Source organism: Rutidosis leptorrhynchoides, chromosome 1 (assembly GCF_046630445.1).
Source record: "Rutidosis leptorrhynchoides isolate AG116_Rl617_1_P2 chromosome 1, CSIRO_AGI_Rlap_v1, whole genome shotgun sequence".
NCBI lineage: Eukaryota > Viridiplantae > Streptophyta > Magnoliopsida > Asterales > Asteraceae > Rutidosis > Rutidosis leptorrhynchoides.
The window spans coordinates 580,552,481-580,562,949 of NC_092333.1; the positions used below are offsets into that span (position 1 = coordinate 580,552,481).

At 35.3% G+C, this 10,469-nt stretch overlaps 1 non-coding gene across 1 annotated transcript; it reads right to left on the minus strand.

Moving 5' to 3' along the window:
- Positions 1-10,028: 10,028 nt before the first annotated feature.
- On the minus strand, positions 10,029-10,135 carry LOC139887390 (small nucleolar RNA R71). The gene has a single exon (XR_011773225.1). It is a non-coding gene; the product is annotated as a small nucleolar RNA R71 (small nucleolar RNA).
- Positions 10,136-10,469: the final 334 nt, after the last annotated feature.

Consider the following 10,469-nt stretch of genomic DNA (forward strand, 5'->3'; position numbering starts at 1 on the left):
ACAAGTTAATGTAATAACATACATTCGTTTAATCACACGTATTAATAATAAAAATTATTAATAAATAAATGTTGGAAAATCTAGGGTCATTACAGTTTGTCATGTATGTCGACCGATTGTCACATATGTCGGCCGACATAACTACATAGTCGACCGATTGTCGAGCTGGGTATAAAAAGACCTCAGACGGCCGATGTTCTTTATTTCGTGTGATTGTGTTGATTTACCAAAAAAATTCGAACTTTGCAAGGAGAAGTTTTTGATCGTGTTTTTCTTATACAACTTTGTTTCATGATTCCAGCGCCGTAATCCAATCGAGGTAATTCCTTCTAAATCGAAAGTTATAGAAGTTTCTTGTTTACTTTTCTTTTTGATTTAATTTGTGTTATTTTGGACCTGTAAATGATAATTGTTTAGTAGATACTGTAAATCGGCCTCCTCTGTACTTGTATTAGACATTGATTGAGACAAAACAACATAAAATCGAAGAATTTGTGCTTAGATCTGTGTTTTGCTTCGATTGATCAGTCGGCCGATTGTCCTTGAAAATCGACCGACTTACCGTATGTCGGGCGACTTTCTAAGTCGATCGATTTATCTATATGTCGATCGACTGTCCTTGAAAATCGACCGACTTATATTGTATGTCGACCGACTGTTATATCTTGTAATTTTCTTAACTTAAGCTTTTTCGATTATTGTATATATGTCTGTATAGCAGAATCAATGGCTCAACAGGGTAGTCCAGTGAACGAAGACGTACATAAGGAAGAGGTGATTCTGTCCAAGAATCTTCCAGGCCTGACGGCAAGCGAAAATGCCAATATAGAGGCATGTCTAAACGAGGAAGGACCTGAAGCAAAGGAAGGCTTCGTTGATATTATCAAGTTCTTGAAAAGGTCCAGGATTTATACTGCAATCACCCTAGAATGCAAGGCATACTACTCGCACCAACGAGAATTCTGGAACAATGCTTCTATTGTCACTGAACAAGGAAGGAAGGTGATACGAAGCAGCGTTGGTGGTACAATTGTGAAGATCTCGGCACAGACAGTTCGTGAAGACTTAGGTTTTTCAGATAATGATTCTATGCCAGTCACACTGAATAGAACTAAGGTCCGAAGGTGTCTAGTAAGATGTGGATACTCTGGTGATCCGATGAAAGGTGCTGTTAAGAGAACTCGATTCTGTCATCAATACAAATACCTAACTTTGGTGTTGTTGAGATGCATGAGTCCAATGGTAGGCGGTTTTGATGAGCTGAACGAGCCTTATAGCTCGATGTTTGCAGCTCTAGTTCTTCATGCGGATTTCAATTTCTCCGAAGTGATTTTCAGAAGCATGTTGGTGAACGTGAAAAAGAAAAGCCACTTAATGTTTCCTAGGTTCTTGCAGGTGATGATTGAAAAACAAGTGCAAGGATTGAATAAGGTTTGGGAGGATGAGATTAGGCTGAATCATCCGAACGACTTGACTTTCAATCGAGTCAAGCAAAAGAGAGGTCCGGATGAACCATTCAAGAGATTGGTTGGCCACCTCGCAAATGAAAACTATGTATGTCCACCAGGTGCTGCATGTCATCAGGAGAACAGTACGTCTGGTAATGAAGATGATATCGTCGCAGTTGGTGAAGACGATCAAGAGGTTAATCAGCCACCACCAGTTGTTACAACTGAACAGATACTGGTTGATGAAGACGATGAACGAGATGACTTTGACCCTGATCAATTCGAGCTGAGAAAGCGAAAACAATCTGAGGGTCCTTCAGTTACGACAAAGCCAAAGCAGAGGCGAATAAGATTCATTAAGAAGGCAAAAAGGACTGAGTCGTCTTCAGCTACTGAACAGCGACAATCACAGCAATCACAACCACAACGACAACCTTCAGCTGCTGCTACTCAAGAAACACGTGCTGAAACTGATACAGGAGTTCATGCTGCTGCATCCACGACTGTTATTACACAAGATGCTGCGGTTTCTATATTAAGCGAGAAGGTTGTAAATATGGCTTCTGAATTTGAAAAGTTTAAAGAAAAAGCTGATGAACGAGAGAGAAGAAAGGATGCTGAGATTGCCAAACTGACCAAGCAGGTTGAAGATCAACAGGTTGAAATGAAGAAGTTACAAACTAAGTTTGATGCTCAGAATTCGCTGATTGTAAAGGCCGAGACTGCAGCGAACAAGGCACTGTCGAAGGTGCTTGAGTGGGAAAATAATTTCGATATTGAGGCTGTTGATCTCGAGGAGGATATAGACTTTGGTAATTTTAACGATCAAGGCGAGGATGAACTAGGTTTGGATCTTGCTAAAGGCACAAGCGAGAACCCACTATCAGTAATTCCTCTAAATATTGATTATTCTTTACGTGATTTTTTGGCAAAGCAGGACCGTCTGAATCGCTCAGTTGTATTTGATGATTTAGAAGAAGGGGAGATCCCGCCGGATCTAAGCGCTGAGGAGCAGGCTGAGCTAGTGCGTCAAGAGCAACAAGCAAGTACTTCAGCTGACGCAACTGCTAGCTCATCTTTTGAGAATCGTTACGATTCTAGTGATGATTTTGAGAAAATTTTCGTAAGAAATGAAAACGACAACGATTTTGATGAAGTAATTATTGAAGATGAACCAATAGGTGATTTTCCGGAGTACGAATGTAATAACGATAAAGATCTACCTACGTTTCAAGACTACTTCAAAATGAATGAAGAGCTTCTAAACCGTAAATGCGAAGAAAAAGAAAAGACCGAAGATTTGCCTCCAGGGTTTTTACCGGTCAAAATAATTAAAGAAAAGATAGAAGTTCTAGAAGCTGAATGGAAGATCCTGTTGAGGATCAGAAAATATTGTGAGAAGCCAGCGCCGGAACCTGAATGGATGAATTACTTTAATAGGCCGGCAAATCTTTTGGCTAAAGAAAAAATCATTGCATGGGCCTACATCAAAGAGTTTAATATATACGCAATAAAGAAGGAGTACGGAGTGGATTACATCAAACATGGATTCGAGTTTACGACTACTTTGAATTTATGCAGGTGGCTAGGCTCAAGATGTTATATAGGGATTATGACGGAATTCCTAATATTGTCTGCAAGAAGATAAGACGATCGTACTTGTCAAAGAACTTTGAGGGATTCAGTCCTCAATTTCCCACGATCACTTATCGAACAAACAAGAAAACGGGCGAACGGAGAAAGATTGTTAAATACAAGCCAGTAAATTATATGAGAAAGGTTCCTGTGATGAAAATGCCGCAGAACTTTAGCCCACGTTTTCGCTGGTGGTACTACGATGAACGCTCAGAAGAAGCAGTCATCGTTTTGGACAAATTGAAGGAAGATGAGACCGACTCGATACGGGTTTTAGATCCCGTTTGGTTGAGAAATTGCTGTGAAGCTGACATCTTCACATTGTACTACAATCGGATGCTGTACAGGCCAGAAAATAGAGTTCAAGCACAACAGTACATTCGTGTTGCAAAGGTTTGCTATTTGAACAATATGGTTACAGATCCGTACAGAGATTGAAGCAGATCGAAGACTTATGAGGACCTAGGTCTTAGGGGGAGTTTGTTAGTGCATATTTTGTAATCTCTAGTTCCATGAACTTTAACGTTTTATTTGATCATGTTGTAACCTGCAATATTGTTAAACGTTGATTGTCGAGTTGTTATTTTATATTTGTAAACGTTTAAATGTAATCTGTAATGTTACTCGACAGTCGGCCGACTGACATAGTCAGTCGACCGACTGTCAACCACAGTCGACCGACATAGGAACTGAGGTATTTAAGCGAAGTTAATCTCCACTAATTTGGTTAATCACTCTGAATATTTTTCACACACAAGAACAGTTCCAGGTCGGGTCTCTCTCAAACTTCATGTCCAAATACCACAGAATGTCAGTCTAGGCTTCGTGTTTATCAAAATCTAATCTTGGTTTGACTCGTACGAACCCGAAAACCCATAGATATTCGTTTAAGCTCGTTCTAGTGTTATTCCGCCTCTAGATCGTGTTAGGTTGATTCTAAGATCCTCTCCCAGCGTTTACAAATACGTCTATTTTGCTTCAGATACATTTTGAATTGTCTCACATTTATTTAACGTCTTACAATCATTTAACGTCTTACAATCAATTTAATTCGAGAAAATAAAACGTTGTTAAATTAATTATTGTGTCCTTGGAGATTTTTAGTGTTACGGTTTTACTATCATTTATTCATATTGTTACGTATGATGGTAAACCTCAATTACTATCAAAAACTTAAATTTATTTATATAGTTAAGGTATTATTATTATTATAGTTATAGATTATAGATAGATAGATATAGATATTACATTCTTATTTTTATTAAATACAACATTAATTAATTCGAAAAGCCCTTTTCTTGGCTGGAGACGAAAATCAACAAAAACACCTCACCACCACAAAAACCCTAATATTCATAAACCCTATTTTTTCTGTTTAACGATGAGGAACTTTGACCTAAATTGAGGAGGAGTCATAAAGTTACGGGTTAGAGGCGGAAATAGCGGTGTTGAACAAAGGGATTTCGATACCAGATGGTTAAATGACAGAGATACGGGGTGTTAATAGAAATGATGCAATTTTGTATATAGCTTTCTGCCTTTCTTAAATGACCAAGGTGAGCCAGTGTCAGTAATGAAGATGAAAATTCTTAATTTTAATTTGGTCGGATTCCCGTAGAATGATAACGTTATTTGAGGCCACACATATTGGCCAACCCTTGGTTAACCTAGCAAAATCACATCCCTTGGGATTTGGTTACAATTACGATGATTATAAATGGAATTAGACTTTGTTATAATAGGTTTGATAATGCGATTCGTTCCCTTAGTGGTTACAACACGCAACTATCATAACAAAATCTAATTGCATTAAAATCATCATATTCGTAATTGTACCATAATCGCAAATGGTTGTGGTTTTTTAAGGTAAGCTGAGGGTTGGCCAATACGCCCGGCCTAAAATAACCTGTTATCATTCAATTGGAACCCGACAAAAATAAATTTTCGGGCTTTCATGTTCATTACTAACACCGACTCACCTTGCTCATTTAAGAATACTAAAATTTGCAACATTTACGTCAACGCACCACATCTTTGTTATAAAATCGCCGTATATGGTATCGAAATCCCATTGGTTAACAACGCTTTTTCCACCTCTAACCCGTAACTTTAGGATTCCTCCATTTAGATCATAGTTACTCATCGTCAAACTCAAAAAATAGGGTTTGTGGATATTAGGGTTTTTTGTCGGTGGTGAGGTGAGTGGTGTGGAGGTTAGGAAAGATGATCTAAGGTTTTTGTTAACGGAAATGCTACGTCCACCCTCTAGTTCACCAAATAACTCCCACTTGGTGACATGGCATGCTACATCTGTCTTCCATTTATTTTTGGTTATTAGATAATTATTATATTTTCCATTTAAAAAATAGATAATAGCGATTTTAACCCGTATAATTTGCTGCTACTATAATTTATACTAAAATTATTATTTACTCAAAATCTTTTCTATCAATACTTGTGTCTCTCGACTAAATTTAAAACCTCTACGTCTCTTTCTTCTTCATCAATATGAATTAACAAAGAATGCTTCATTCATCTTTACATCTCCCCTTTATGGTCATTTTAAGTCTACCTACAGTTTCCTGAGTCATAAGCAAACAACCAACACCAGGTGTTGTAACTTATCAAATCGAAAATTTGTAACTTAATAATCTTGCAGTCAAGTCAATTCTCATATATGATTAAAGTTTTTAATACCCATTATAATGCAACAAGAAGACAACGAAGTAACCACTGTTGTAAAACACCACTTCTCAAGCCGTTGTGACGCCCGTTGTGACGGTTTGGTGGCTACACCATCCCGTCTAGAAGAAAACCGTCTAATATGACAGTCAATGGTCAAAATTCGAGTCAAAGTTGAAAAAAGTCGGGTCAAATCTGTCAAAATTCAGAAAAGCTAGAAAGTCGGTAAAATCGGTCAAATTTGTCGTATTTTAGTTTAAACTTTTTGTATTTAATTAACGGTGATAGCGAATATGCGTACAAATTAGTCAATCAAAGTTTTTCGCTTTAAAACATGTATACATATATACATTTATATACTTATATATTTAAAAGTCAACTTTGGTCAACGTCCATCTCGACCCCGTCTCGACCGCGTCTCGAACATCTCGACCTTTTTAGGACCCAACCGTCCATTAAAATTTTATGAAATCTGATAAGGCTAAAAAGGAAAATATATTTCATAGCATTATTCCCCAAGAAAGACAAGATTTTAGTTGCAATTGTTCCATTTTCAAGTAATAATCGTTTATATCAAATAAGTGCGAAGACAAAAGGCGAAAACGACGAATTGAAGACGGAAAGGTCCAAAAAGCTCAAATGTACAAGATACAATTAAAAAGGTTCAAATTATTGATGAAGAACGTCTAAAAATGACAAGAGTACGAGTTACAAAACGCAAAGTACACGATATAAAATAGTACGAAAGGACGTTCGAAAATCCGGAACCGGGACATGAGTCAACTCTCAACGCTCGACGCAACGGTGTAAAAATTACGAGTCAACTATGCACAAGAATAAAATATAATATTTAAATAATTCATAATAAGAATAATATTAAATAATAAAAAGTTGTTAATTGAGCATAGTTCAGGGGTCATAAATGAAAATTCAAATTTATAATTTGCGGCAATGTTTTCGTTCAGTTTTAGGTACCCTTTTCAACCCCAATTCTATCTATCTCTCTTCTCTGTAACGTATAACATAAATAAATAATTTTAATTTCAATTTTAATTTTAATAATTTAGTTATGGTACGAATAATTTACGGGTTTTAAGTCAGAACTCTGTCCGTGCAACGCTACGCGATTAATCACCACTGTAAGCTATGTTCTTCTTTTTTAATTTAATGTCTCGTAACTAAGTTATTATTATGCTTATTTGAGCCGAAGTAATCGTGATGTTGGACTATATTAAGACGGGACTATTGGATTTTGTACCATAATTAAGGTTTGGGCAAAAGACCGACACTTGTGGAAATTGGACTATTGACTATTAATAGATGGGGGGTATTGTCTAATTGAGTGACAACTCATTGGAGTCTGTCGAACCTATCTTCAAATTAATTATCCTAATAATTAATAATGATTATGGTTGTCCTATTTAGTGACGTTCATATGGAATCTATTATAATCATTTAATTAATTATTCGGGTTGGGTAATTGATTATTCAAACTGATCAAGTGGGTAAATTAATATTCATATCTAATCAAAACAGGAGTGGATTACATACAGTGATAACTGGTGTAATTGTTGACAGAAGTGATAACTGCGTCACAGTTTAAATCCTTAATTAGTTGGAATATTTGACTTCGGGTATAAGAGTAATTTGACGAGGACACTCGCACTTTATATTTATGACCGATGGACTATTATGGACAAAAACCAGATAGGTATCAAATAAACCATGACAAAGGACAATTAACCCGAGTAACAATTAATTAAAATCAAAACGTTAAACATCATGATTACGGAAGTTTAAATAAGCATAACCCTTTTATTTCATATTCTATCGCAATTTTATTTATTGTTATTTTCTTTATCGTCATTTATATATTTTACGCACTTTAATTATTGTCATTTATCTTTACGCTTAAAAATATAAAATCGACAAACCGGTCATTAAACGGTAAAAAACCCCCTTTTATAATAATATTACTACTTATATATATATATATATATATATATATATATATATATATATATATATATATATATATATATATAATATATATATATATATATATATTTATATAAATATAGTTTTATAAAAATATAGTACGTAATCACTAGCTCCCTGTGGAACGAACCGGACTTACTAAAAACTACACTACTCTACGATTAGGTACACTGCCTATAGTGTTGTAGCAAGGTTTAGGTATATCCCATCCGTAAATTAATAAAACTTGTGTCATATTTTGTAGTATTTTGTATTAAAAATAATACTATTTCGTACCCTCACGCTACAACATCAAGTTTTTGGCGCCGCTGCCGGGGAACGTTAAAACGCTATATTTTTAATTTATATTTGTAAAAATAAAATTATATAAAACAAAGTAATTTTGGGGGCACGTTGTGTCTAATAGATTTTTTTTTTAATTAGTTTTTATAGATTTTCACTAGATTTCACTAGATTTTCACGCTTCTTTTTCTTTGTTTCTATCGTGACCACCAAAAGCAAAAGCAAAAGCAATGGGTCCCACTTCTTAATTGCCTACTAAAAATACCTTATTCATTTTCTTGGATGCTGTGCTTTAATAGAAATCAAAAAAAGAACGAAATGAGATTTGGTACAAGTTAATGACTGTAATTAATTTAATTGTTAATAAATCTAGTCGCAGATCATTTATATGAAATTTGGACTTATTTCATTTTAAAAAAAAACGTAAAAAAAAAAAAAAAAAACGTAAAAAAAAAAAACGTAAAAAAAAAAAAAAAAAAACGAGTTTTGAGCCTGCATCAATTTTGAATCTGCATTATTTTGAGCCTGCATCAGTTTTGAATCTGCATCAGTTTTGAGCCTGCATAATTTTGAATCTGCATCAGTTTTGAGCCTGCATAATTTTGAATCTGCATCAGTTTTGAACCTGCATCAGCTTTTGAACTTGCATTCAATTTTGAATCTGCACTCCCATTTTGAGCCTGCAAATAAAAAAAAATAAAAATTATTAAAAAAAAAATATTTTTTTAAGATTTTGTCTATAAAAAAAATGTTTTTTTTTTTTTTTTTTTAGTTTTATTACCTTTAGATTTTTAGACTATAGTCGCAACTTTTAGTATTAAGTTTAGTTTTGCCATAGTTATTTTCTTATTTTTATTTTTCGATGCCTTTTACCTATGTATCAATTACAATTCCAATTAGTAATCTCTATTTGTAGTTTTAATTTTAAGATAGTGATAGTTATAAGGTTGGATTAATCGCGTGTTTTTAAAGTCTTATAAGCCACTCTTCGCCTTTTTTGTTTTTCGACACTTTTCGACGCGCAATCTATTTCTTCCTTATTTCTCGTCATTCTAGTTATAGGACATAGAATTTTATCTACATCTAATCTAATATTTCTTAAACGGAAAGAGAAATTATTTAAGCGGTTAAGTTAATAGACGTTGACATTTTTCTGGTTCGTAGTAATAGTTGGATTTGTACGTGGACCGGGTTGTTGGAGCCAAACAGTCCTCAATTATATTGAGACCAAACGAATACTGCCCCTCTGCTGCATCTTTTGGCTATTCGAAACGTGGGCAAAAATCAGAAAAGTCTATTAATTGGATAGCTTATTTAAGTTTTTCTTATTATTTTTATAACTAATAGGATATTCTGTGAATGCACCGAGCAAGACGTTCACCGCCTGTCATACGATCACCGCCTGTAACTCGATCAAGGCATTTAGCAAATATCGCCGCCGTTGATTTTTCTTTAGAATCGTCATCTAGTCGACCAAATACTCAAATTTCCGATAATCCAGTTTTTGAAACCAACCTCACAATTGAGAATCCGGAGATTGCTGAGGAAGAAACCATTAAATCAGAAACCTCTAGTGATTCGGATACAACACTTCCAATCATGGAAAATCTAGAACCTCTAAGTATGGAAGACCGAATGAGAGCCAAACGCACCGGCCAAGGTCATGCAATTACTCAACCAAACATTAATGCACCAGATTATGAAATCAAAGGACAAATTCTACACATGGTAACTAATCAGTGCCAATATAGTGGTGCGCCGAAGGAAGATCCAAACGAACATCTTCGTACATTTAATAGGATCTGTACACTATTCAAAATCCGAGAAGTTGAGGATGAACAGATCTATCTCATGTTGTTTCCCTGGACTTTAAAGGGAGAAGCCAAAGATTGGTTAGAATCGTTACCTGAAGGGGCGATTGACACATGGGATGTTTTAGTTGAAAAATTTCTTAAACAATTCTTTCCGGCATCCAAAGCCGTGAGACTTCAAGGAGAAATTGTTACGTTCGCGCAAAAGCCAAATGAAACATTATATGAGGCATGGACAAGATTCGGAAGGATGTTGAGAGGATGTCCTCAACACGGTTTAGACACTTATCAAATAGTACAAATATTCTACCAAGGTGTCAACGTTGCTACACGGAAAGACATCGACATAACAGCTGGTGGTTCAATTATGAAGAAAACTGCAACTGAAGCTTACAAAATTATTGATAACACAGCCTCCCACTCTCATGAGTGGCATCAAGAAAAAGATATTTTTCGTTCATCTAAAGCGGCTAGAGCCGATTCTAGCCATGACTTTGATTCCGTTTCCGCAAAAATAGATGCTTTCGAAAGACGAATGGAAAAGATGAATAAAGATATTCACGCAATACGAATCAGTTGTGAGCAATGCGGTGGACCACACTTAACGAAAGAT